Source organism: Balaenoptera physalus, assembly GCF_965194825.1.
Source record: "Balaenoptera physalus genome assembly, chromosome: 2".
Lineage (NCBI taxonomy): Eukaryota > Metazoa > Chordata > Mammalia > Artiodactyla > Balaenopteridae > Balaenoptera > Balaenoptera physalus.
In genome coordinates, this window is record NC_138883.1 from 6,388,389 (window position 1) to 6,411,666 (window position 23,278).

A 23,278-nucleotide genomic window follows, 5' to 3' on the forward strand; every position below is an offset into this window, starting at 1 on the left:
GATGCCGCACATGTCATGACCTCAGACCCCCAGGCCCCGGCCCCTGATGACTGTTGATTGGGAGATTCTGTTCAAAGATTGTGCTTTTTCATTTGGAGACATTATCCCAGCCTTGTCTCTGATCTAGACCAGATTGGCTTAATATGAAACAAAAGTCCCTTTGGCAGCCCCGGGCTGATGCTTGCCGGGCTGTCTCTGGGCCGAAGGGGCTGGTGATGCTTGAGTGTATTTTAACAAACAAGTCAGTGTGTGTGTGTGTGTGTGTGTGTGTGTGTGTGTGAAAGAGAAGTTTTTCCTATATACAATACTTTAAACTTTTGGGGTTTCAGAGAAGTATCTGTGGAACAGATGAAAATCATTTGAACATCAGCTGACTGCTCTGCTGGGGACAGTTGGGTGACACTGGACCCTCTGTGGTTTGGAATGTCCTTGGATTGCGGGCTCTCCTTTCTATGTGGGTGGCAGCCCTTGTGATGCGGTGGAAAATTGCCTGACATGGAGACAGAACTCCTGGGTCCCATCCAGGCTCTGACTCCTACTGGCCGGTGACCTTGGGCAAGTCTTCCAACTCCTCCAAACTGTGCTTTGACTATTGTGACACGAGACCAGCACCTACTTTGATAAGTTGCTGTGCAGTTCAATTAAACGTAAAGCGAACATGGGAAGCAGGCCCAGTCCCTATGCCCTTCTGGCCAGCGTGTTTCTTCTGTACAAAGGGAAGTGGATCCTGGGACTTCTGGGGGTATTGTCCTGAAGAACAGTCACATGGTGACATGGTTAATAAAACAAACAGACATTGGTTAATGGCACTGCGGAAATCTGTGATACCAGAGGCTGCCCACTCAAATGTCTACAGGAGCCGGGCGGGAGGAATAAGCTAACTGGAGTGGGTGGGGTGGGGAGCCTGACAGACTGGAGGGGGCATGTCTTGTCTAAGTGGGGTGACTACTGTTTAGCTCCAGTTGGCTGAGGATATGTAGCTGGGAAGGGCCTGTGCTGTCAGATCTTATGTGAAATCTGATTTTTGTCAAATGACATCTGACATTTTTTTTTTAAAGTATAGTTGATTTACAATGTTGGGATAGTTTCAGGTGTATAGCAAAGTGATTCAGTTATACATATGTGTGTGTGTGTATATATATACTCTTTTTCAGATTCTTTTCCATTATAGGTTTTTACAAGATATTGAATATAGTTCCCTGTGCTATATGGTAGGTCCTTGTGGTTGATCTATTTTATACATAGTAGTGTGTATTTGTTAATCCCTAAGTTCTAATTTATCTCCCCCTTTCCCCTTTGGTAATCATAAGTCAACCGAAAATTTTTAAACACTCTAAGCTGAAGGTAGTATATCTGTGGGCTGGGTCTGGCCGTTGACTGAAATGCTGCTTCTCCTCGGTAAGCATCCTCTGCCAGCAAGGACTGGCTCAGGTGAGCTCCTAAAGCAGGGCCTGCTGCCTGGATCTGGGGGATGTCCAGCCAGGCCTCCATCCCACCATCTCTCACCTGCTCTGTCATGTTTGGTTCCTGGGTGTGTCCACACTATGTCTGAGCTCCCTGAGGGCAAGGCCTGGGTCTCATTCACCTTGCTCACTTCTGTGTCCTGGGGACCCACAGGACTCTGAACCTGCTAAGCCCTCAGTCACTGTTTGGGGATGAGGAAAACGTCTCTGAGACATCAACGCAGTGAGGTCTCACTGTGACTTCTCTGTCTGCTTTCACTGCTTCCCTCCAGCCCTGGAGAACATGGTGTCTGGAATTTCTCCCAACAAGAAGCTCTTAGAGGGCAGCAATAGGAAAGCGAAAGTAAAGGAGCAAAAAGCAAAGGGAGTCCAGGTGGAGGCAGGATGCGGACAAGGCGTGTTCATTCTATGGAGGCAGATGTTTGCATCCTTGCAAAGGTCCTAGGTTGAGCCCTAATCCTCAACGTGGTGATGTTTGGAGGTGGGGCCTTTGGGAGGTAATTAGGATTAGGTGAGGTCATTGGGTGGAGTCCTCATGATGGGATTAGTGCCGAATAAGGAGAGATATGAGAGCTTTCCCTTTCTCCTCACCACCCAGGCAGCTGTCTACAAACCAGGAAGAGATCTCCCCAGACTCTGGATCTGCTGGCATCTTGATCTTGGACTTCCAGTCTCCAGAACCGTGAGAAATAAATGTCTGTCGTTTAAGCTCCCAGTTGATTGTGTTTTGTTCCATCAACCCGAGTTGATGTAACTCAACTGATGTTTAAGCTCCCGAGTTGACTAAGACAGTGCAGGAGTGAAAGAGCCAGGGGTATGACACCAGAAGCTTATAAAATAGCCAGAGCGAAATGCAGGCAGGGGACTCTCAGATGCTTTTAAAGACGATGGTGGACATCCTTTCACCCTCCCCGAGTGCCGTGTGGGCCAGCCTGCTCCAGCGGGGACATCCCGTGGAGATTCTGGGAGAGGCGGGAGGAGCAGGGGCGGGGGCGGATGGAGCATCTGTTAGCTTGTGATGCTTTATACCTGAGTCATGGCTCGGCCGAGCCTGCCCAGTCCTGATCTAAGTGCTCTGCATGGATTACTGCATTTGAACTTCATACACAACCATCTGAGGTACGTACTACTATCGCCCCCATTTTGTAGATGGGGAACCTGAGTCACAGAAAAGTTGAATAAGCCACCCAAGGTCACGCAGCTGGGATGACGCCATCCAGGTGGGAGCTTCAGGTGCCAGCGGTCACCAAAACAGGTGTGGTCAGTGAATATGCCATGATTTGCCATCCTTGTCACTCTGTCTGGGCTCCCCTGGGCTTCCATGTTTCCCTGGAAAACTTGCTGTTCTTCAGCCCTCAGCTCAGTCTCCTCTGAGAGGTCCTCCCAGCCCTGCTGGTTGGGGGCTGCCCCACTGTGAGCTCCCACAGACCCTGGGCTTTCTCCATCCTTCGTGATGTCCGTGACATCTGGTTGAATGTTCAAGGACACGTGTCCATGAGCTCATGTGTCATTCACAGATACAGCAGGAAGGACCACTGGAGGGCCCCCCAAGGGGACACTGAGGGTCTGAGAGGGTAATGGCTTGTTCAGGGGCCCACAGGGGGTCAGAGGGCGACACTGGCCTTGATCCCCAATGCAGAGGCCCCTCCATGTGCCCTCCCTTCTCAAGCTGGACTTTCAAGGTGGGTGTGGGTGCCCAGGGTTACTCTCCATCGTTCTCAGCACCCACGTGCTGAAGATCCTCTTAGAGGGTTTCCAGGGCTTGTGCTCTTAGAGCTTCAGTTAATCTCCCGACAGCTGTAAACTCTTAATAATTCCCAAAGCCCTTTCAAATGTGTGCACAGCTCCACATCATGGGCCATTCATTCCCCCTTGCAGAGTCACTGTTTGTCCCTCAAATGGAGATGCCAGAAGCCTGTTGGTGTGAAGTTCAACTGGATAAGAAGCCAACAGGCATGCCAGGATCAGTGCTTCTGTAGGCAGACGTTCCATGCTGTTTGTCCTATTATGCATCTTCTCAGCACCTCTTCAAGGTGACAGCGTTCTACCCACTTCATTGAGGGAGAAACTGAGGCACAGAGAGATTGGCTCTCTGAAGATCACACAGCTGGAAAACAGCACAGCTGGGTGTCAAACCCAAACCTACCCAAGACCCTTCAGAACAAGGGGCTCCAACCAAGAGGAGGAGGAGGAGGGAGTGAAACTCCCAAGAGAAGAAAAATCAGACCAAAAAGATGAAGCTCTAGTTGGGGGAGGATGGGTGTGGACACAGGGAGCAGGGGGGGTGCCTGTGTCTGCCATGCTCACCCCCCTGGTGTGACCCACCGTACAAGGATGTTGCTGTGATGTCCACCCTCAGAGCCCGGGGCTGGTGGCTGGGTCACCCCTGACCAGCTGCAGAGGCAGCACAGCTGGGCCAGGGTGAGAGATGTCCGGATCTCACGGCGGCAGGCACGGAGGACAGGGCTGTGGCTTTCTTTGCAGGGGTTTATTGTGCAACAGTGAACTGGTCCCACATCCCTTCTAGGGCATGTTTGGGAGGAGAAGGTGGAGGAGGAAGGAACTTTCTGGAAGAGGGTGAGGGAAGTGCGGAGACGGAGAGCTCGATGGATCACGACGCCCCACCGGGGGCGTGGGTCTGCAGGGGGCCCTGAGGTCTGGGCTAAAGTCACACAGCGGGCACCTCTGGATGCTCCCCAGGTTCCCTGGAGGCGGGAAAGGCAGGCGGGGATGCGGTGGGAAGGACAGAGGAAGCCTGTCCAGGGTCTTTAACTTCATCTTTCATTCAGCAAATGAGAAAGAGGAGCGGCACATGGGGCCTGGAGATCAGAAACAGAGATGCTGGCAAAACTCCCCGTGGTGCACAGCAGAGTGGACCGGATGTCCTGGAGGGACATGGCTCTCGGGGTGCTGGCCTCTCAACCACGATGACTGGGACAGTAATGACAGCCCCGCTCCACCTGGCCAGGCACGTGGGCACCCATGGGCACCCCCGGCTTCCCCAGTCTTGCTTTCATTCCAGGAGGTGCTGAGCTCTGCGTGGTGCTCACACCTCCTGCCGTGTCATTACAGAGGTGGGGGATGCAGGAGAGGCTGCCTGTACCCTCCCGGGTAAAGGCGGTGGTGCAGAGAGGTCAGCGCCGTGGGGCAGACCTGCTCAAGGGGGATACCGAGCAGGTGGACGTTCCCCTGCCTTGAGACACATTCCACGTCCTTCCTGAAACAGTCTTGGGAACCTTCACAGCTATTGTAAGAGCTTCCACTGTCTTTCAGAGAGGTTGGTTTAAGGATACAGTACATCTGGCAATGCCCACTTGTGGTTTTAAATTTGCATCTCAAAGATTGGTGTCAGAGACCCCATCCCTAACTTCAGAGTGGCAGTGAGTGACTGTGTGTGTGCAGGTGTGTACTTGCGTGTGCACATGTGCATGTGTTTGCAGGCACGTGTTTAGAACTTGACTCCTCTCTCAACAGCTGCAGAAGGATGTGTACGAACTTTCCCTTCTCTACCCATTAAGGTAAATTACAGCTAACTTTACAAGAGCATTTTGAGAATGCCATTTCAGGATGTTTGGGACCAACGTGAGACAATTCCAGCCTTGTTGCAAAACCAGGGTGTCCCAGGTAGAGACTGATATCTTAGGGGGCTTGTCAAAAGGGCAAAGAATTTCTGTACAATACTTAAAATACACACACACACACACACACACACACACACACACACACACACACACACGCCTCCTTTCAACCTAAGCAAATCAAAGCAAAAGGAAGAAAAAACCTACTTGATTGATAGTCAGGATTTGAAATAAGCTTGTGTCCCAGCTCTGCTGTTTATGTGCCCTTCACTACACTGCCTTCACAGCTACAAAATCAGGATGGTTCCCTTGACTCCACTTGACATATGGTGAGGTATTAGACTAGGAAGATCCTTCTAGGCCCTGCGGAACCACCTATGAGTGGGTTTGGTTAGCAGGCTATGTGTGGCTGGGGAGCCCTGTGGGTGTGTATTTTCCTGGTTCGTGCCATGAAGGCTAAGATACTGCCCTTCTGTCGACTCTGCAGGGTGATGTCCAGGAGGGCTTCTCATGGGCCAGGCTCTGTGCTAAGGCAGTTGTAGCAAATGACCACACACTGAGGGGCTTGAAGTCACAGAAGTTGATTCTCACTCGGTTCAGGAAAGAGAAGTCCAAAATCAAGGTGGCAGCAGGCTTGGTTCCTTCTGGAGGGTCTGAGGGTGAATCTGGTCCATGCCTGTCTCCCAGCTTCTGGTGGCTGCTGGTCATCCTTGTTCCTTGAATGGTAGACACACCACTCTGGTGTGTGCCTCCATCTTCACGTGGGCTGCCCCTCTGTGTTGGTGTGTAACCCCCTCTACCTTTTCTCCAACAAGGACACTTGTCATTGGATTTGGGCCACTCTGGATAAGCCGGCAGGGTCTCATCTCGAGATCCTTCACTTGACAGCATCTGTAAAGAACTTTTCTCCAAATAAGATCAATTCACAGGTTCTGGTTGGGCTATCTTCTGGTGATGAGGCACCATTCAACCCACTACAGGTAGGTACTGCTACACCCTCCCACTTCACAGCTGAGACACCAGAGTCTCAGAAAAGCAAAATAAATTGTTCTCAACTTAACAATTACTGATAGAGCCAGAACTCAATCCAGGTGCCTCTGACTTCAAAAGCCAACAATCTCAACTATCAGACGGATATTTCCCCTTATTCCATGTTCCTAACAATAACAGCCACCATTTATGGTATCTAGTAATTGACATACTTTTTCTCTAACCTTAGAGTCAACCCTGCCTGGTGGTAGTACAGTTGGTAGTACAGTTGCCTTGTGCAGTTGGTCGTCACTGAAGCTGAAAAGGTGAAATGTCTCACCCACTGTCATTCAGCTGATAAGAGGGCAAGAGTGAGTCTGGACCCTGCGTGGACCACCTCCAGACTCTGCACTCTTTTTTGCATCCTTTACGTAGTGTCGCACAGAGCACTGGGGGCCATCAGGGGCCTCAGCATCTGTAGTTGCTCAACGAGGTGGTAGACCTCCTGGCTGACCCCTGGTGTCGACCTGCCTCCAAGTTCTGTTTCTCTTTCATGATATCTCCTGGTCCATGGATACGCGGGGAGTGAGGATGCAGGGTGCATGTTTCAGCACCTCCATCGTCATGGCTGGGTTTGGTACCCGAGCACGATTATTAAATTCGAGGCTCCTCCTGCCTCTGCCTGCTCCTGGGCTGTGTTCTCTGGCCAAGTCATCTGGGGAGGCCATGTGCCAGATGTGAGCCTTCCCATCCTCAGGACTGGATTCTGCTCCTTGGTTGTGATCACAGGCACGATTTCAGCCCACAGTCTTTGATGCCGGCTGTTTGGTTTCATAAAAATTATATGGAAAGTTATAAAAGAGTGATAAAGCTTTCCAGTTTTACCACCGAATGGAAAAGTTGTCCACACAAAGACTTCAGAACCATCTTGGAGCAATTTTGAAGCTCTGCCATCATTTTAGCTGATTCTTCATGAAAGAAATCTTTAAAAGAGGCTCTAACCTTTGGTCTTGTATGGACAAGACAGAAAGGCGACAATAGAGCTTCTGGGTTTCAAGGTTGGGGCATGGAAACTGGATTTTCTCAAGAGTGGGGCATGTTTATGTTAGTTGACTAGATTGATTTCTTTGGATCAGACCGACCCTCTCTCAGACATACTATCTTTTAGAAATTCAGGATAGAAATATAAGCTATTTACTACCGCTGTAAAAGTCATGCTGGTGGGGAGCAGCTCCTGTAACATGGTAAGAAGCTGTTGAATCGGAAGGCCTGGGATCCCACCACAAATTTGTTGCTCCTGAGTGATAAGGTTTAGAAACATCACTGCAGCTTCCTGAGCCTCAGTTTCCACAGGTGAAAAGTGGACAAAGATATTGTCACAGTATTGTTCTAAGTAGAGGCCGGATGTTACAACGCCAGGCCTAGCTTCTCCTGTTACATAGGTTGACTCAGATTTTTGTTAACATTAGCTTCATTTAATATTGTTCAGTAAAAGCATTGCATGTATAAATCATACATAATGCTCGAGCTTTTCTCCTGGGGATGAGTCTATTTAAGGTAGTAACTGTTTTGTTTAAAACCCTCACTTTTTTAAGAAACCTCCATACTGTTCTCCATAGTGGCTGTATCAATTTACATTCCCACCAACAGTTCAAGAGCGTTCCCTTTTCTCCACACCCTCTCCAGCATTTATTGTTTGTAGATTTAACTAAAAATAGAACTACCATATGACCCAGCAATCCCACTACTGGGCATATACCCTGAGAAAACCATAATTCAGAAAGAGTCATGTACCACAATGTTCATTGCAGCACTATTTACAATAGCCAGGACATGGAAGCAACCTAAGTGTCCATCGACAGATGAATGGATAAAGAAGGTGTGGCACATAAATACAATGGAATATTCCTCAGCCTTAAAAAGAAATGAAATTGAGTTATTTGTAGTGAGGTGGATGGACCTAGAGTCTGTCATACAGAGTGAAGTAAGTCAGAAAGAGAAAAACAAATACTGTATGCTAACACATATATATGGAATCTAAAAAAAAAAAAAAAGGTTCTGAAGAACCTAGGGGCAGGACAGGAATAAAGACGCAGGCGTAGAGAATGGACTTGAGGACATGGGGAGTGGGAAGGATAAGCTGGGATGAAGTAAAAGAGTAGCATTGACATATATACACTACCAAATGTATATAGCTAGTGGGAAGCAGCTACATAGCACAGGGAGATCAGCTTGGTGCTTTGTGACCACCTAGAGGGGTGGGATAGGGAGGGTGGGAGGGAGTTGCAAGAGGGAGGGTATATAGGGATATATGTATACATATAGCTGATTCACTTTGTTACATAGCAGAAACTAACACACCATTGTAAAGCAATCATACTCCAATAAAGATGTTAAAAAAATAAAATAAAACCCTCACTTTGTTCTGCTCTCTGATCTAAAAATCATATATTCGTACCACCTAGGTGGGTTAGTTCCTAGGACTGCCACACAGATGATGACAAACTGGGAAGCTTAAAGCAACGGAACTTTATTCTCGCAGTTCTGGAGGCCAGAAGTCCAATGTCAAGGTGCAGGGCTGTGGACCCTCTGAAGGCTCTCGGGGAGCATCCATTCTTGGCTTCTCCCAGCTTTGGTGGCTCCAGGTGTTCCTTGGCTTGTGACAGCACAATTCCATTCTCTGTCCCCTTTTTCATAATGTCTCAAAGATCCCTCCGCCTTCCTCTCATAAAGACGCTTGTCATTGAATTGGCTCCACCATGTAATCAAGGATGTCTCATAGAATTCAAGATCCTTAGTTTCACATCATCGGCAAAGACGCTTTATCCAAATAAGTTCACATTCCCAGTTTCCCGCGGACACATCTCCCGAGGGGCCAGCATTCAACCACTACAGTGGGTACCTGTGGAAGATTAAGACCTTACTTTGACCATAGGTGGCTCTCCTCTGGAGGATGGTCTTCGGAGCCAACCTTTTATGTCACTTCAAGCGGACACAAGCTGGCATGAAACACTCACTTTACTTCTTTGTTTGTCTCACTACAGAGTTTTCTGTTAGGCAGGAAGCCCACCAGAGTGGGAATTTAAAGAAAATAATATTAATGCCCAGACAAAAATGCCTCCTCCTCCAGGGAATTGATAGCATCGTGGTGCTTTGAAAATACTTCCTTTCTTTATTCTCATCCACTTGGAACAGGAACAGCGAGGCTCTCCGTGACCCTCTCCCCTTCGCCTGAGCCCAGCCAAGTAGAGAAGAGAACAGAGTGATTCACCAGCATGGAAATCAAGCCCAGCGCGTGTCTCTGAGGGGGAGGGCACGCATTCTGAGCTGTTATGATCTCTGTCGGGGTTTCTTGAAGAAGCTGGGCAGCTGAAGACCATGGGGCAAGCCTCCTGGGGCTTGGGGACCTCAGGATCCTAGGCTGCAAGACGGGAGGTGGATTGGAAACCTGGAGACGGTTGTCCTCCAGTTCCCGCAGGCCCACAAGGGAGGAAGTCTTCTTGGCATGGTCACCGTGTCGGGCACACACGTGAGGTTCTCCAAACCTAGTGGTTAAAGGAAATCGCACAGCTGCTTTTCTGAGACTGACACACATTTGAAAGCTAACTGGTTACCGTTGTGCAGGTGCCACAGAATGCTCCAGGCACTCTCACGGCATCCCCACCTTGGTCCTCCCTAGGTCTCCATCGAGTGGGCTTGGGCCGTACTCCCTACTTCATCCAGAATCCCAGAGCAGTCCGGCTCACCCGCTATGCTCACCCCTTGTCCACCGGGCTCCTCACTTGGCCTCTGACGGCTTCTGCTTGGCCACGTGTCAAGGCCCTGGGCCGGGCTTTCCCTGTGAGCCCCCAAGGCTACCAGCCTCCGTCTCCATCTCTGACACCTGCCCTGCAATTCCCCGCACGGTCATCTCATCTCTCTAGAAGGCACCTGTGAGGTGCTCTCCACCTCCTGTCCCTTGCGGGTTCCCTGCCTCTGCAGCCCATGGCTCCATTCCATCCCCTCCCCCGTCATCCCCCGGCTGAATTTGGAGCCGTGTCTCAGAGCCGCAGTGTTGCCAATCTCTAACTGTGGCCACCGTTCAGACCTCTCCCCTGGGCAGTTTTCCTGGGCGGTGCTGCCATCCCCCCAGCGCAGCTCCTTCTCCCACCCGCTGCCCCACCCCCTTTTGGACAACAGACTGCCTCCCATGAAGCCTCGAGGGAGCCCTCTGTGACCCAAGGTCCAGTGTTGTTCATTCCAGGTCCCCCACAGGTGACTGGGACTTCACAGAGCAGGTGCTCGGCGAGTGTTTGCTCGGAGAATGGAAGACGCCCCCTCCCTGGCCTCTGGGCACTGGAGCAGCCCTGACCCTGCAACACCCCCTTCCTCCCCAGGTCCCTGATCAGGCCCAGGTGTGGCCAAGTGACGCCCGTCTGATCTGCAGCACAGCTGAGGCCAGGCTTCTTGGTTTCCAGCTAGATTTACGGAGGCTGGGGGAGAGTGGCAGGAAATACGCACGGGGTCTCAGGGACCCTGCACCCTGCAGCCCTCCGGAGGGTCTGTGCATTTCCGTCTCCCAATCCACCCCCGCCCAGTGAACAGTGCTCCACGGGTGATTCCACTCTGGGCCGTGTCCCTTCCAGATCTGGGCTGCGAGGCACGATCCCGAGGGGCACAGAGCCCAGTCACCTCTGTTGTTCCCTCTGAGCCTGGGTCTTCCTCAGCCCCCAACGCTGCCCCCTTGCTGACCGGGGTCTATCCACCAACTTCTTAGCATTCCTCTCTCTACCCCACAAAGTCACCCTAATTTCCCATAACAGGCCATTGAGACTCGGTTACAATTCTCTCATTGTAATTGGGAGCCGTATTCTAAGGGCAGAGAGGTGAAGATGGACAGAGTGTGGGGCAGCTATAGGCACAGCCCCTGAGCGCACACACAGTGGGGTCAGGCCTCCTCCTTGGGAGGGAAGTTGGAATTCCTCCCGTGCCTGGCCTGGCAGGACGGAGTCAGCAACGACAAGGTGGCGTCTGGGTCTTGATGGGGCAGCATCGGCTCAGACCAGGGCTGGACAGCTGCGAGCTGAGTAGCAGCACCCTGGCCAGGGTGGCGGGTAGCCTGGTATGCAGAATTATCCACGGGGTCAGAGGCCGGGGCTGCGGATGCCCAGGGTTCCGGGGTGAAACGGAGGATGGCCGGGCATGGCCACAACACCAGGTAGCCGGCCTTCAGGTTGAGGGAGCCTGTTCAGAGCATCCCTTGCCGAGCGACCTCTGGGACTTGCGGAGTCTGATCCTGACATCTGCCCACTTCCAGGCTGACGTCACTTCTTCCCGGGGCACCTGCCATGGCCTCTTCACGGCCGTTCACACCTGCTCTTGCCTGGGCCAATCCATTCCCCACACCGCACGGAGCAAGCTTTAAAAACACAGACCTGAGCATGCGGCTGCCAGGCTTGTGATCTCACTGCTTCCCGTCCACGGGGCAAAACCACAGACCGTACTGTGTCCACGGGCCTGGCGCCTCGGGGACCTGGCCTCCACCCACCAGCCGCCCTCCACTCCCCTAGGGGGGCCCTCTTTCAGTCCCTGGAAACCCTCTGCCAGTCCCGCCTCAGGGCCTTTGCTTATGCCATCTGCTCTGCCAGGAGCATGCTTCCCTCCCTCTTCTCCTGGCGAATCCCCACCCATCCTCTGGATCCCTGCATACTTTGTGAACCAAGTCCCCTTGTATTCAGGTCTCACAGTCTGCTGTGCTTGTCCTTTGTAGATTGTAATTACATTGGATTATTTCACTTGTAATTTGCTTATGTGATTATTTGGTTAATATCTGGTGTCCCCTCACCGACCGAGTAAGTCATCCAACCATGTTTATTGGATGCCTGCTCAGTGCCAGTGATGCTGTTGGCTGCAGAGCCTGCATCAGGGGGCCCTGCAAGCTGCCAGCCTTGCTCACCACCCGCAGTACCATCACTCCTTTGGAGCTCTGTAAACGTTTGCTGAGTGAATAAATGAAAGACTGAGCTCATCAACTGTCTCAGCATGCTGGGGAGGCCCTATCAGAGGCCCAGTGACCTAAGTCTCCAGTTCTGATCCAGACACCACGGCTTGGTGTCACCTACCATCGTACAGGGATCTACACACTTCAAGAACCCAAACCAGGTTTCTTCCTCCAAGGCCAGCATCTTTCCCCCAAATTGCCTCCTAAGTTTTGATCTTCCCCCATCCTCACCTCCCAAGGGGACTGACAAGGAAGAGAGGGAATTGATCTCTTTTTATTTATCGTTTTGAGCTATAATTGATGTGTGTTATATTGGTTTTGGGTGTACAAAACACTGATGCCATATTTGTATATATTTTGAAGCGATCACCACAAGTCTAGTTAACATCCGTCACTGCCCAGAGCAGAATTGATTTCTTGATGCCAGTTATATGTTGGCATTCACCACTTTTGCAAAAGTGATCACCTTTGAAACCTCACGCTGTGCTTCCAATCAGGTGAGCCTTCTTTGTTCTCTGCACCATGAACTGGAGGTTCGGGGAGGTCAGATGATAACAGAAAGAGCACTTGAATTTGAACTTTTACAGCACACACTCTCTCTACCAGGCGTTACTGATCACCCAGCTTCCGAGCTATTGCCAATCCTCCAGTCAACTGATCTCCAGGGTTATTTTTGAATAGAAATTTATCTCCGTGTTTCCTTAAAACTTAGCAGTGGTTGAAGAGGGGCCACCCTCATGGTCAGAGAGTCATGAGGCCAGAACTCCCCATCAGTCTGTGGCCATGGCCATTTTGCTGTGAATTGCGGGCACCTGCTTTTGGCAGGAGCTCTTCTGGGTAACCATGCATGGCTCCCCTGCTCCCCTGGCCAGGATGAAGCTGTAGGAGCTAATATATTCTGAGTCAGACCAACTGCCGCTCATGAAGGGGGAAAAAAAAGACTTGCTTGAGTAACTGTAATAATTGGAAAATTATTTTGATAGCCTGAAACAATCTAATATATTACAGAATTTTATTAAAATAATATCAAATCAAATTAACTGCTATTCCATAATGAATTAGGTAACAAGGTAGGCAGATATTAATCGGCCTTGGCTTCTAGGCAGGGGAGCCCGGAATTTATTAGTTCTTGCGGCTGGCACGAGGGTGCGGGCAGAAACCACTCTCGTCGCCGCCGGAGAGGGAAACCCCTGAGGCCAGCGGGCTTTTACTTTTTCTCTCCCGCTACTTCCACTTTCTAATCCATCACTAAATACTTGTATTTCTTTTATGTAGGGTCTTATGAAATTTTTAATTTTTTAATTGCTTTGTGATTTAATAATGAGGACTTTTCATTTTGCCTGAATAAGGAACGAGACGGTGATATTGAAATTTTTTCACCTTCTCCACCTGGATAACCTTCTCCCTTCACCTGGTCTCTTTCATTTCCCAAGTTGAGATATGAGTAATCTAATCTGTGAGGGGACAGATAGCCGGGCAAACAGGCGTCAGCTGCCCGGACCTTTGCTTCTTTGAGAAGCAGAGGGGAGTCCGGCTGCCCATGTGGGATGCAGGGACGGTCTCTGAGAAGCCACCGGTGAGCCGGGGGGAGAGGGGAAAGCTTCTGATGACTCAATGAGCTGGAGCCTCTAAATAATTCAGCCCCATTTCACCTTCTGGGATTTTCTCAGCTCTTAGACTCCTTGCTTTCCAACCATTAAAATGTCTTGACACACAGAAAAAATGATTGTGCTAACAATTTCACGGCACATCAGGTGATCAGCTGGGGGCCCCAACCCTCCAGTCCCTACCTGGCTGCAAGAAAGCATACCTCTGACCCTTGGGGCCCATTGGTGGCGCATCCTTGGGAAGCTCATGGTAGCTGATATAATTTCCGGTTGTGCAGGTGGCCAGCAGTCCTGCAAGAGTATGCTAGCTTCAGAAACTTCAGGAGGTGACATCACTTCTCCAACCTCGGTTTGCTCATCTGTAAAATGGGGATTAAACAACCTTGTAAAGTCATTATAAAACAGAAATATTATATACAAAGCTTATAATATGTAGCATTCACTCAAGTAACAGCAGTTTATTAAGTACCGCGGAGGAGAGGGATGATGAATAATGATGGTTAGGCATTATCACACTGAATCTTCACAAGACCCCAGATAATGTAGGTGCTCTTTTTACTCCCATTTTACAGATAAGGAAATGGAGGCTTAGATTAATTACTCAATGTGGTCCATCCAGTAAATGATGGAGCTGGATTTAGAAACCAGTTCTGTCTGATAGCAAAGCTTTCCCACCACACCAAGAATCTAATGTTTCATGCTTTTGGCTTGGACCCTTTCTGACTTGGGTATATCGTTTAAAGGAACGTTGGTTCTAGATCAAAGTTTAAGCAGAAGATTAAACATTGGGGCACCGTGTACGTTCCAAGTAATAAGGAAAAAATAACTCACTGCAAGGGCAAAACGTTGAGTGGAAAGAACAACACATGTTGTCACTTTTTCCCCCCTAACACAGGGTGGACACATATTTTGAATTTTTTGTCTTTATTGACAAGGACCTGTCAAAGCTCTTTGACAAATGTCCTGATTTAAGGAAACAGCAGCTGTTCACCTGCAATATTTCACAGCGAGGGATGATCTTGTTTTTGATGAGAAGGTTGTAGTGATGGAGGAGAAGGCAATTTTCTTTCAACAGTGGGGGAGGGTTGGAATTATAAACACGGCTCAAACGCCCGTGACGACAGCCAAGATTTTGAGGGTCTGCCTTGCTTTCGTGTCCAGGATATTCGTCATTAATTTCTAGCTTCTTTGGTGTCAGCATGCCGACTGCTGGGGACAGGGACACTGCTGTGTGTATTATCAGAGGGTCCAGCAATTAAATGCGCCCTCTTCCTTAGCTGAGGAGCAGGCAGGAGACCTAGCACAGCATCCCAGCCCTGCATCCCCAGATGGAGCAGAGAGATGTGAGGAGATACATAGGAACAAATGACCAACACTGGGACACAGTGGGAACCCCTTGTTGTCCCCCCCAGTGATGTGTAGGGGAGGCCCTGGGTTTAGGTCAGGAGTAGAGCTTATTTAGAAAAGGCTTAGAAATTCAGCCACATGCTTTACGGAGAAGAAAGGCACATCCTGTGTAAAAGTGGAAACACTAGTGCCCAGTGATGAGTCCAGGACTGCTGGTGAAGTCCTTTAGTGGTTGAGCACCTGTGCCTCCGTCCACTCTGTCCATTCGATGGGTATGAGCCAGACTTGGGCCGAGGGTGAGCGCACACACACACACACACACGCACGCACACGCACAGAGCAGGTGGACGCAAACGCAGCCTCACGGGGGTCACCGTCTATTGGTGGAAGGTAATTTAAGATGATTTAAGGCGGGAGGGCATCAGGATGCCCTTCCCCATTTTTTGGCCTAGTGGATGGATACTTTTAGACTCAGTGGGGGGATGGAGGGTTTTCTGGAGGAGGAGAGAGACCGAGTGGAGGTCCCCAGCAGGACCCATCAATTTGAAAGGCAGAGGGGCCAGATCCCAACCTGATGAGGAGGTCCAGAGGGTGGGATTCTGTCCACTCACCTCCAGTAGCCAAGACCCCTTCACAGTCACCCCTCTAAGAGGTGGCCCCTGTTGTGGGCACAGTACCCTCTCCATTGAACCACGAGGACCCGGGCACTCACTTTTTCGGCTTAGGATAAAATGGAAAGTGCACCCCAAAGCTTGCTCCCTGCCCCAACGTGGGCCACCTCCAGCACAGAAGGTGAGGGCAGGGTTCGTGAAGTTGGGGGTGCGTGGCTATTTTTCTTCCTGGAGGGAAAAAGCAAAGGCTCCAGCGCAAAAGGTAAAACCCAAATAAAATGAGTTAAGAATTGTTCCCACTAATGGTAAATAAAGCTCATGGAGTTCATTTATTTAGAAGGTTTTTGATCCTAAAAGTCTGAATGTTCTTAGCCACCAGCATAAAGATCCACTTCCTTTCATGTTAAAACGTGCAGAATAAGCGTCTTCCTCACAGCTGACCTTCCAGGGCCAGGGGAGAGAGGGGAAGGGGTGCAGATGAGGCTGCCCAGATGAGCTCATTTACATGGGATGAAATTAGAGCAGCAATGGGAAAACAAAGCCCACCATCAGGGGCTTTCTTAGTGGAAGTGTTCATTGACAAATATCTTCCAGAGGCAGTGAGTATTTTGGCTGTTGGATCAGGGGATCAGACACAGGCACCTTAACCAGTCAACAAGAAGCTAGTATCATCATCGTCATGTCACCTGCAGGATGAGTCCTGCCACTTTTAGGGCATGTTCACCCCTTAGCCAGTGCCTGGAAAGAGCCCATGAAGCAGAAAAAGAGGCGATGATGTTCTATTCACATATGCTCATGGTTGTGGTTTTTAAAAATTTTGAGACAGAAGCAGAGAAAAGAGGAGTTGCCTCCATGCCAACAGTGATGTACCATTTGATGTAAATTCTCTTTAGCTCAGACATGTTTTTTAAAATTGATGAACATCAAGTCAGTTGTCTCTTGCTTAACAACTACAAGACAGATAGGAAAGTTATTATTATTTTTTTGGTTACCTATGGTATTAATTTAAAACATCGTTAGTATATTAAAATGAAATGCAGACGTGTACAGAGTAGAATGCAATAGTCACGTAACAGTTTAAGATCTGGGAGATGTCACACAGCAATTTTATGCTTGTAATGGATTTGGTAGGGCTTGGGTACCAAATCTCCCCTTTCCCACCCCTTCCCTAGACATGAGGAACTCATTTGTTAAAAAAAAATAAAGACTTTGAATTAAGAGGATTTTGCCCCCGTCTAGGGAAGAGATATTCTTTTTTAGACCAAGCAAGAATACTCTGTGTTCAAATTCACAGACAGCTTGGGGGTCTAAAAGGTCTGAATTAATGGGCAATTAAATGAAGTTCTTTATTTGCCTGATTAGGCAGCAAGGAGATAATCTTAGGGCTACCAGAGAGAATGTTGTAGAAGGGATCACCACTCACCTAGTCTTCCAAAGAGGGCTTAGTCAACAGGCAACTGAGTTGAAATTCACAAGGAAGAACATTTGGTGTCTGAGCTGCACAAGCTAATTCAATTTTGTGCATTTTTATCCAGTCTGGATATAAAATGCAGCCCAAATGAAGTGAGTCTCTCTCCTGTGGATAATTGCTTCCAAAAGAATGAGTACCAAATAACCCCCTTGCTGCTTACATGGGAAAAAATAATAATAAAAAGGATTTAAAATTAAGGACAAAAAGAATAAAAGGGTAGATAAAATCTGAGATGCATCGGAGGGAAGATAAAGTGACTTTTTGGCAGCGACTTGAATAGAAGCTTTGCTTCAAAAGCCATCTGACTGGGGTATTAATCTGGGCCTTCTTTACTAAACCTCACGAAGGCATACTTCTCTGTTATTATCTCAGTTAAAAAGGAGAGATATTGCACATCAGAATCGGCTGAAACTAGTTACTGCCCATTATTCCGCGTTTCCCATTTCCGTCAGTGGGTAAGGAGAGATCACGCTGTTTAACCCGTTTTGGAAAAGATTATGAAGTGGACTATCATTTTCCAAACCCAGCTCCAGGCCACCTCTGTGCCATCAGCCGGACAAGCAGTGAGGAGACCGGACAGTGGAGCGGAGGGGAGACTTCTGGAGACAGAACCAAAGAGCAGCTTCCATAGTTTGCCCCAAGCCCTGAGGGGAGCTCTTGTCTCCTGGGCATCACTGGAGCCTGTGGCTTAGGGGGTATGATGATTTGCAGGGAGAGAAATGGGGGCTCAGGGAGGTGTGACTGGGGTCACCAGTGACAGTGAGTGACGAGCAGAGTAGAATTCTCACGTGGTTGTGCCTGATTCACGCCCCGCTCCACGAACATATAAGGAGACCAACCAGGTGCTCAAGATCCTGCTTCTCCATCCTTCCTTCCTCTCACCTAGAGGAAGCCCAACCCCGCAGCCGGCAGTGGCCTTGGGGAAACCTAGAAGTGAGATGACCTGACATCCAGGTATGGAGCGAAAGCTGCATTTGTTCAGGGTAACTGCTGCCTGACGGGAACCTTATTTGCCTCATCTGCAAAATGGGAGCAATGATTCCGCCTTTTAGATTTTGGAGATGAAAGGAGAAAGTTCATTGGAACATCGTTTGTGTATGGTGGGTCAGGGGTCATTTATCATTTTTTATAATTCTTCATTTATGTGAATGCAGCAGCCCTGGTCACAATAGATGCTTTTATCTCTTTGGGGAAAAAAAAAAACATAAGTGAATGAGCTATTTCTTAGAACAAGGAACATTATCTAGAGTCTATTACCAAAGACACACCAAGGGGAAAAAAATGGATCTATGGCTGTACGCTTTGCTCGGGCTGCAGTAGCAAAGTATCACAAACTGAGTGGTTTAAACAACAGAAATGTATCGCCTCACAGCTCTGGAGGCCAGAAGTCTGAGATCAAAGTGTTGGCAGGGCCGTGCTCCCTCTGAAGGCTCTAGGGAAGGACCTGATCCAGGCCTCTCTCCCAACTTCTGGTAGTTTCTTGGCTTGTGGTGACATAACGCCTCTCTTTGCATGGTGTTCTCCCCGTGCGCGAAACTGTGTCCAAATTCCCCCGTTTATAAGAACACTGCTTACGTTGGATTGGGGTTGACTCCACTCCAGTACGACCTCATCTTAACAAATTACATTTTCAAAGACCCTATTTCCAGATAAGGTCACATTTTGAGGTGCTGTGGGTTAGTACTTCAACGTGTGAGTTTCGGGAGACACAATTCAACCCATCTCAACAACCAAAATGAAACCCGTTAGCCCTCTTCTAGAGATTTCCAGGTTGTTTTAGCTTACCTAAATGCCATTTAAGAAGAAACCTCTTTTATACTTTTTTTCCTTACATTCAAATGTAACTTTCATTCAATTTTAATTTTTTATTGAGATAAAATGCAGAGCTTGGTAATTTTTTACAGGTGTGCCTATACCCGTGTAACCCATATTTCATGAAGATAGAGAAATTTCATCGTCTCAGAGAGGTCTTCATGCCTCTTCCCAGTCATTCCTTGCAGGAAACAACCACTGATGATAAAATTTCTTTTATCGTAGGTTAACTTGCCCATTCCAGAACTTCTTCTAATTTGAATTACTTAGTAGGTAGGCTTTTGAATCCATTACTTTTACTCAGCGTAATGTCTTTGTGATTCATCTTGTTGTATTTACCCAGTTTGCTCCTTTTTATTGCCGGGTAGAATTCCATTGTGTGGACGTAGCAGAGTTTGTTTATTCATTCACCTGTTGAAGGACATTTGGGTTGTTTCCAGATTTGGCTATTACAAGTAAAGCAGCTATGACCACTCACATGTGAGTGTTTATATGTGAACCTACATTTTAATTTCTACATTTCAGAGTAGAATTTCAGGGTCATGGGGTGAGTGTAACTTCAGTTTCACAGGAAACTGGCAAACAGCTTTTCAGAGTGGTTGGGCCATTTTACATTCCTACCAGCAACGAATATGAGTTTTGGTTACTCAACATCCTTGCTAGCATTTGGTGCTGTCCGTCCTTTAATTTTAGCCATTCCGATGGGGGTATGTTTGTATCTCATTAAGATTTTAATTTTCATTTCCTTGATACATAATAAAAGTTACTGTAATCAAAGCAGCACTGGTATAAAGATAGACACATACATTGATGGAAGAGAATAGGGAGCCCAGAAATAGATGCACACTTATGTGGTCAACTGATCTGCCACAGACAACAAAGCAATTCAACAGAGAAAGTCCTTTCAAAAAATGGTGCCAAAACAGCTGGATATACACATGGAAAATAAAATCTCTCAACCCTCACCCTACACCATATGGGAAAAGTAACTCAAGATGGATCATAGGACTAAATGTCAAAGGTAGAACTATAAACAAACATAGACAAGTATTTTTATGACCTTGGGGCAGGGAAACATATTTTTAAACAGGACAGAGCAAGCGTTAACTATAAAAGAAAAATTTGATAAATTGGGCTTCATCAAAATGAAATACCTCTGATCATCAAGAAAATGAACAGGCAAGCCACCAACTGGGAGAAAATATGTGCAATACATATAATATCTGCAAAGGACTGGTTTCCATCATATATAAAGATACTCCACAAATCAATAATAAAAAGACAAACAACTCAATAAAATGTGCAAAATATTTAAACAGGTATTTCACAAAAGATTATTGAATGGCCAAAAAGCTCATGAAAACATATTTATCAGGGGTATGTGTGACTCTATGTTTTTTAAACCCAGGGTTTTCCTGGCTCGTTTGACCATCATAATGCTAGTGATGTGTAGTATGAAAGCTCAGACTCTTGATCCTGATCCCTGGGTGTGACTATCAGCTCCAACACTGACTAGCCTTGTGAGCTTTGACAGCAACTTAACCCTCTATGCCTTGGCATCCCCCTGAGAAAAATAAGGATCATGCTAGTTGGAGGGGTCCTGTGAGTTTATATCATTATGTGCTTAGAACATGCCTGGAATGCAACGAGGGCTACGTATGTGTCAGTTACTATCACTGAACCTCCTTCTTGAAGGTCTGATGTTTATTTGTATCCCCCCAGAAACAAGGCTCCACAGAACCCACTTTGGAAAACACAGCCCTAGCAGGAAAGACAGTTTTGGAGGAATGGAGACTGTGTGAGGGCCAAGAAGGTGCCACCTCCTACAGCCTCCACCCCCCCGGAGTCTCTAAACTCTGTGACCCCCTGAGGGTTCTCACAGGAGAGAAAAGGTGGGGTGCTCCATCAAATGGGGACACCCCTGTCAAGTTCAGGGCAGTAGCCCCCCCCCCAAGCCTGGAACAGTGCTGGGCACTCAGTGTGTTCTCAGCAAATGTTGACTGAATGAACGCAATCCTCAGCTCAAAGGCTTGCAGTGGGATCAGTCCGCTGAGGCCGGGTCCAGGAACTGGCCTTTTATACTCATGGCTCATGGGAGGAGGGCAACCCTGTCCAGTGTTCCTTGAAGCAGTTCTGGCTACGTTGCCTCCACAGTTGAATTTGGTGGCAATTATAGGCCTGACGTGGCCAAACAGCCACTGTCCCACTAGCAGGGATTATCGGGGTTTAGCAGTTTTCTCTGTAAATGGCCTCCACGTGGAGAGGATCTCATTTTCTGGAAATTTGGAGTCTGGACAATTTCAGTACAGACAGAGCCAAAATCAACACTCAAAATCTCCCAAGGCCCAGTTAGCAGGTCTGCAGGTCAGTGAAGACAGAGCCTGCAAAACTCAGCTCATGAAAACAGAGCCCCTTATCATCCCCCCAAAGCTCCACCTCCTCTCCTCCTTCCTTGTTTCCATCCCTTCTCTCTCTCTCTCTGTCAGATCTCCCCCACATCTCTCTTTTCTTGACTGTTTACATCTGACTCATCATCAGATCCTGCCAAGGGTCATTCATACCTCTCCCTTGTGTACAGTTCTCCTCAGTGCCTGGCCATTCCCTAGTTCAGATTGCCATTGTTGCAGTGTTCTCCTAGGTGACCCCTGGACCATAGTCTCCAGCCCTTCTTTTCCCACTAGACCATCCTCCAGACTGCTTCTGGGTTACACCTCTTGAAAATCAACTTTTTAAGGTCACTCTTGTACTGAGAGACCTCTTGCAGGGTGTCGTGTGGTGCAGAAGTGGTTCCCAATCCTGCTCTATGGAGGGGCTGCCTCAGGATCACCTGGGGCATTTGTTAGACCTACCATATCTCTGCCCCATTCCACACGCCGTGAAGAAGAATCTCTGTGGGTGGCACCAGAGCCTTGGATTGACACAAAGTTCCCCAGGAGGATTAGATGTCAGGCCATGTCAAGGAAACACTGGCCTGAGGTTAATATTTTTTAACTCTTTTCTTTGAGTTGCCCTTTTATCTTCCACCTCCTACCCACTTTCTTAACCTAGGGATATCTAAATGCATACCTTTCTTGGAGTAAAATATACACCTTCTTGTTACTATGCTTTTGCATCTGCTGTTCCCTTTGTCTGGAATTTCCTTCACTTCCTACAATTGGCAAATTCTAACTCCTTCCCCAACTTCCCTGTATAAGTTTTCTATCGCTCTGTAAGAAATAACTGTAGATGTAGTGGCTTACAACACCACACTGTATTGCTCATTGCACCGTTTCTGTGAGTCAGGGGACTGTGCACAGCTTAGCTGGGTCATCTGCTGAGGGTCCCTCAAGGCTTCCATCAAGAAGTCTATCAGGGCTGGGAGCTCATCTGGAGGCTCGACTGGTGAGGATCTGCTTCTCCACTCCTGTGTTGGTGGCAGCATCTAGTTCCTCGAAATCATAGGACTGAGAGCTTCGGTTTCTTGCTGACCATCAGATGGAGGCTGTCTTTGGTTTCCAGAGTCTGCCTGCAGTTCTTTGTCTGTGGGGTTTCCCACCATGGATGTTCACTTCCTCACAGTCAGCCAGGGAGGGAGAGAGACTCCAGCAAGGAGGGTGCTATAATCTTATGTAACATAATAATGTTATCACTTACACATAATCATTACCTCTCATCAGCTTTGCCATATTCTATTGGCTAGAAGCAACCACGGTCCTAACAACACTCAGGGGAGAAGATCATACAGGTGTGAACCGCAAGAGGTGGGCATCATATGGGCTACATTAAGAGTCTGCCTGCTACAATCCTACTAAAAAAGTCACCTCCTCTCTGAAACCTTCCCAGATGACCCTGGGGAGAACTAGTTGCCCATCCTTCAGGCTTTCTATGGCAATGTGTTTATTAGTATGAACTGTCCAATCTCAGCTCATATCTGAAAAAGATACATGGAAACAGTCTGGAGAGTTTTCTCCCTTTGGATTACTGTTTCTTTCAATTCTCAAATCTCATATTTGGCTGCATAATTTTATTTTATTTAGCTAACTAATTAATTAATTAATTTTAAAACTTTTTATTTTATATTGGAGTACAGTTGATTAACAATGTTGTGCTATCACTATTATTCAACATAGTTTGGGAGGTTTAGCCACAGCAATCAGAGAAGAAAAAAAAATAAAAGGAATCCAAATCAGAAAAGAAGAAGTAAAGCTGTCATTGTTTGCAGATGACATGATACTATACATAGACAATCCTAAAGATGCTACCAGAAATCTACTAGAGCTAATCAATGAATTTGATAAAGTAGCAGGATACAAAATTAATGCACAGAAATCTCTTGCATTCCTATACACTAATGATGAAAAATCTGAAAGAGAAACTAAGGAAACATGCCCATTTACCATTGCAACAGAAAGAATAAAATACCTAGGAATAAACCTACCTAAGGAGACAAAAGACCTGTTT

At 47.8% G+C, this 23,278-nt stretch overlaps 1 long non-coding RNA gene across 3 annotated transcripts; it reads left to right on the forward strand.

The window, feature by feature from the left end:
• Positions 1–269: 269 nt before the first annotated feature.
• Positions 270–10,097, forward strand: LOC309654751. 3 transcript variants are annotated; one of them, XR_014260432.1, is made up of 3 exons: positions 270–2,158; positions 2,613–6,381; positions 8,476–10,097. It is a non-coding gene; the product is annotated as an uncharacterized lncRNA (long non-coding RNA). The 3 variants fall into 3 exon arrangements; XR_014260434.1 differs by lacking the exon at positions 8,476–10,097 and having other exon boundaries at positions 2,613–2,718; positions 3,342–7,779; XR_014260433.1 differs by lacking the exon at positions 8,476–10,097 and having other exon boundaries at positions 2,613–7,779.
• The last annotated feature ends 13,181 nt before the right edge of the window (positions 10,098–23,278 follow it).